General features: G+C 42.5%; 1 non-coding gene across 1 annotated transcript; it reads left to right on the forward strand.

Moving 5' to 3' along the window:
• Positions 1 to 4,220: 4,220 nt before the first annotated feature.
• LOC118490906 lies at positions 4,221 to 4,327 on the forward strand. Its single transcript, XR_004890131.1, has one exon. It is a non-coding gene; the product is annotated as a small nucleolar RNA R71 (small nucleolar RNA).
• Positions 4,328 to 5,129: the final 802 nt, after the last annotated feature.

Here is a 5,129-nt window from a genome sequence, read left to right on the forward strand (position 1 = left end):
AATGCTTGTCTTCACCAAGTGATGTAAGAGACTTAGCCAAACATGGCCTTTGATTGACAAGAACTCTTACGATCAATCTTGGATCCTGAGACTACTACACACACTCTAAGGTGGATGATGGATGATGGTGGTGGATGTGGGTGTTGTAGTGGTGGTGGAGTGGTGGCAAAGTGAGAGAGAGGTGGTTTGCCAAGGGATGCCTTTGAAGTGAGCTAAGCACCCCTATTTATAGCATGAACAGTAGCCCGGCCACGGCCCCGTGTCCGCTGGACATGACCCCGTGGCCATCTTCTTTCTCTTCCTTCATCAGTTGCTCTTGTCTGCATTAGGCTCCACATGGCCCCGTGTTCACTGGGCATGGCCCCGTGTGCAGAAGCGTATCTGTACTATCAAGATTTGCAAGATTTTGCGAATCTTTGCGTTGACCATGCCCCGTGCTGAGCTGGGCACGCCCCCGTGTCGGGAATAGAAGCTTCCACAACTTTGTCCATTTCTGCAGACACCTGACCACACCCCCGTGTCCGCTGGGCACGGGCCGTGGTCAGCCTTCTGTTTCTTGTTTTTGCTTGGGGAGATGCTATCGAGGGGTCGGGCATGTCACGTTTATCCCCTTTCTTTGTATTTATGTTAGTTATTGCTGCATATTTGTGTCTTTTGTTCATTTAAGCTCGTTTGGTCCTGAAAATACAAAAGGAAGACAAAAGCACACTTTTTCCAACATTAGTACTAAAAAAGGGTTAGTTTTATGCCTCATTTGATGTAATTTATATGTTGCATTTTACACACATCAAATACCCCCACACTTGAATCTTTGCTTGTCCTCAAGCAAAACTTTTTATTATGTGGCTTACACACCCAAATGGAATGGGTAGAAGAGAAGTTTTGGGCTTGTCTTGTGTGTCGGCAATCCAAGATCTTTATTGGGTTTTATTTTATACTATTTACAATCCTATTCGTTATGATTTATTTAGAACGTTTCATAAGAGAAATTACTTATCTGGGTATAACATGCCTTTTTAAAATTCCGTTTATATACAAGTTCACATTCCTCACGGGATATCACTCAACACCCGACCGAAGATGTATTTTTGTGAAACACTAGAGACCGGCATGGAACTTACTTCTACCATATGCTTGCCAAGCAATCAATCCTTCTCCTTTTTAACTATAAACCTTTGTAAATATCAAGAGGACTTGGGGAAGGGTTAGGCTTGGGGGTAAAGGTAGGTGGTTTTGGGTTAGTCGTTAGTAAAAAGGGCTAAAAGCGTAAAAAGCGTCGGTCGTCGTAAAACTTTTTGTTTTTGTGACTTTTATTCAAACTAAGCATTTTCAAACAAAGTTTCTTTGAGGACTTTGTTTGTTTATTGCTAGACTTCATTTTTTGATAAGGAAACGTCACAAGAAAACCGAACTTTTTACTAAAATAAAGGGTTGAAAAGAAAAAGGTTTTGGTGGGTAAAAGGTGTTTGTTTTGTGGGTTTAGAAACGAAAAGGTTAACTAGGGGGATTTTTGGGTAGATGATAAAGAAAATGAAAAATAATGGTGTTGAAAAGAAAATGGGCTAGTCCTAATGCCTCTATCATTTACTTACTTGGGTTCAAGTTGGTAAGGACCGAGAATGTATCGTTGTGGCAAGTTCTAGAGTCGTCAGAACCAAGCGGCTATTCACAAAAGAAACGAAAAATGAGCATTTAGTTTAAAGATGTATATTTTTATGCTCAATAAAGGCTCAAAACTCACTTATTGTGGGAATGGGTTTATAATGTGATCAAGTATATATAATCAAATTTTAACTAGATTTGTCATGCCGTTTCATAATTTTCTTATGTTGGTTCTTTTTATCACGACGCTATCGATTGTAAATTTGTAAAAATATTACCTTTTTAGAACTTGTTATTCCCAAATTAAACCAAGACAAGTAAAAAAAGTGAAAAGTTTTTGAAAAAAAATTTGGGGTGATTTGCGGTTTCAATAGAGTTTTGTGTAAGGCTTGTTATTAAAGACTTGCAAAATTCAAGGTTTTAGCATCCCCCCACACTTAAATTACACATTGTCCTCAATGTGTCCCAAAAATAAGTTTTTAGGTTGATTGAATGTGTAAAAAGGTGTTGAAAAACAAAATTTATGTTACTTGGCGTCTGGACATGGGCCCGTGTTGGTCTGGGCACGGCCCCGTGCTCAGATCGCCAGTATCATATTAAATAGAAGGCTGGGCACGAGGGCGTGTTCAGTGAGCATGGCCCCATGTCCAGTTACCTGAACTGGGCATTTTCTGCAGATCCTTGGGCACGGGGGCGTGTTGGGCTGAGCACGGCCCCGTGCTGAACTTGCTGTAATGAAGGAAAATTGTCGGGAGGCTCTGTTTTTGTGCATGGGGTGTGGGTTATTCTTTCCCTTGGCAACCTCCACCTTTTCGAGTGTGTTTTATTCCTGAAAAGTAAAGCTAAACTAGAAAACATAAAAGTTAATCTAAACTAAAACTGAGGATAGTTCCGCGGAATGCCTCCGTGGTGCGCCACGTTTATAAGGGTCCTTGGCTAGACCCAAAATCAGTCATATGTTACTCAAGTGGGATGTTTTGCATCCCATGTTGCACCGTCGGAGAGCATCATCCTTGCTTGAGTCTGTGACATTCATGTAGTTGACCGGGTCGTCGTCTTCTACTCTTATCCCAACCCCGAACTCCATCTCTTTGTCCCCAACCCTCAATGTTAATTTCCCACCATTCATATCTACCATTGCGTGAGCGGTGGCTAGGAATGGTCTTCCTAGAATGAGTGGTACTTTGGTGTCTTCCTCCATATCAAGTATGACAAAGTCGGCCGGGAAGACAAAGTCTCCGACTTATACCAATAAATTTTCGACGACACCTTGTGGATATTTGATTGACCTATCGGCAAGTTGTATGCTCATCTTTGTGGGACTTGTTTTACCTAGTCCGAGTCGGTCAAACATTGATGTGAGCATGAGATTGATGATAGCCCCAAGATCGGCTAGCGCATTGCGTATGGGTGATCCCCCAATGGAACAAGGGATGGTGAAGCTTCCGGGGTCGATTTTCTTTTGTGGGAGTTTGTTAACCAGTACGACGGAGCATTCTTCACTTAAATTAACTAATTGCAATGTTTCAGTTTTCCTTTTGTGAGTGAGAAAGTCTCTCATAAATTTTGAATATTTAGGCATTTGAGTGAGGATTTCCACAAATGGAAGATTGATGTGCAATTGTTTTAGTAAGTTTACGAATTTTGTGAATTGCTCATCGGTCTTTTGGTGAAGTAACCGACCGGGGTAGGGCATCAGGGGGTTTTTGGTAGGTTCATGATTTGGCGGAGGAGTTATATCTTTTTAGGGTGTTGGTGAGATTGTGGTTTGGTTAGACGGACTCTTTTCAGTTGGAGGTAGCGGAGCCTCCTCGGGACCTACGGTACGGTTTCTCAACGTGATAAGATGTACTTGCACCTTTGGGTTGGTCTCGGTATTACTGGGTAACATGCCTTGCGGTCTCTTGGAGAAATTTTGAGCTAGTTGATTTAGTTGTTTTTCAATGTTTTGAATACTAGCTTGTTGATTTCTAAAGCTCGATTCCATTTGTTGGAATTGATCCGAGTGTTTCTTTTCGGTGTCGGAGATGAGGCGTGAGATAGTATCTTCAAGCCTCTCTCGTCCCCCTTGTTGTTGTTGAGAGAAATTTTGTGACTCATTTCTTGGTTGTTGAAAGTTTGTTCATTGGTTTTGGTTTTTTTGATTACTACTATTGCCGGGTTCACTCCAACCAAGGTTAGGGTGGTTACGCCATCCTTGGTTGTAGGTACCCGTTGGAGGACCCGATGGCCTAGGTCTATTATCAATGTAGTTTACTGTTTCCGTTTAATTATCCATTTCTTTCATACAACTCCAATTTTCATGTGGCCCACCACACCCTTCGCAAGCCATAACTGAGGCCGTTTTTGCCATTTCTAACTTTTTGATTTTTGATCAGAGGGCCTCGATTTGGGCTTGTAAAGAAGTGCTTTCATCTACCTTATGGGCGCCCGAGGCAATAGATTTTGTGCCTCCGGGGGTGTGCCATTGAAAATTGTTTTGAGCAATTTTCTCAATTTGATTATAAATTTCATTTGGGCGACGATTACCTAGAAGTCCCCCGGAGCTAGAGTCAAGTGTTTGTCTTGTGTGTAGCAACAACCCATTATAGAAAGTGGATACTTGTTGCCATACTGCAAGACCATGATGAGGGCATTTTCTTAATAGCTCCTTGAATCTTTCCCAAGTCTCATATAAGGATTCCCCGTCCTCTTATGAGTATGTGTTAATTTCAGTCATTAATTTAGCCGTTTTAGAAGGAGGGAAATACTTATATAGAAACTTTTGGGCTAGTTCATCCCAAGTGTTTACCGAACCACTTGGGAGGGTGTTAAGCCAAGCCTTAGCTCGGTCTTTTAGTGAAAATGGGAACATTCAGAGGCGGATGGCGTCATTTGATGCCCCATTGATCCGAAAAGTATCACATATTTCCAAAAAGTTGGTAATATGTAAGTGGGGATCTTTGTCCGCAAGTCCATGGAAAGTTGCGGAGTTTTGGAGCATTTGTATCAAATGCAGCCGAAGCTCGAAGTTGTTGGTATCGATATTCGGTGCATTGATAGTGGCGCCAAGATTACCTACCGTGGGTCATAGGTAATCCATTAAGGTACGCTGATCCGCCATTGGAAGTTGGTCCCCTGAAACTTTCTCTTGTGTTTTAGCTTTAAGACTTTTTCTTAGAAAGCGTTCGGGTTCGTCTAGCGGTTCTTTTATGTCTTTATTGGAACTGGAGCTCATACACTACGTACGAAGTTCTGGTGCGGCGCCTGGGTCCCAAGTCCTGTGATAAACACAAAAAAAAAAAATTGTTGGTCAGAAGTCTCACCACGGCCCCATGGTCACTGACCACGGCCCGTGGTCGTGGTTACAGTGATTGTTTTCTGGATCCCTGTTACTAGAAAGTTCAACACGGCCCCGTGCTGCACCGACACGGCACCGTGGTCACCTTTCTGTAACTCAGAAAACAAAAACTGCTAGTAAGGATGTTGGGCACAGCCCGTGTCCGACTAGGCACGGCCCCGTGCTGAAGTCTGTAGAAGCTGAAAAA

Source organism: Helianthus annuus, chromosome 3, assembly GCF_002127325.2.
Source record: "Helianthus annuus cultivar XRQ/B chromosome 3, HanXRQr2.0-SUNRISE, whole genome shotgun sequence".
Taxonomy (NCBI): domain Eukaryota; kingdom Viridiplantae; phylum Streptophyta; class Magnoliopsida; order Asterales; family Asteraceae; genus Helianthus; species Helianthus annuus.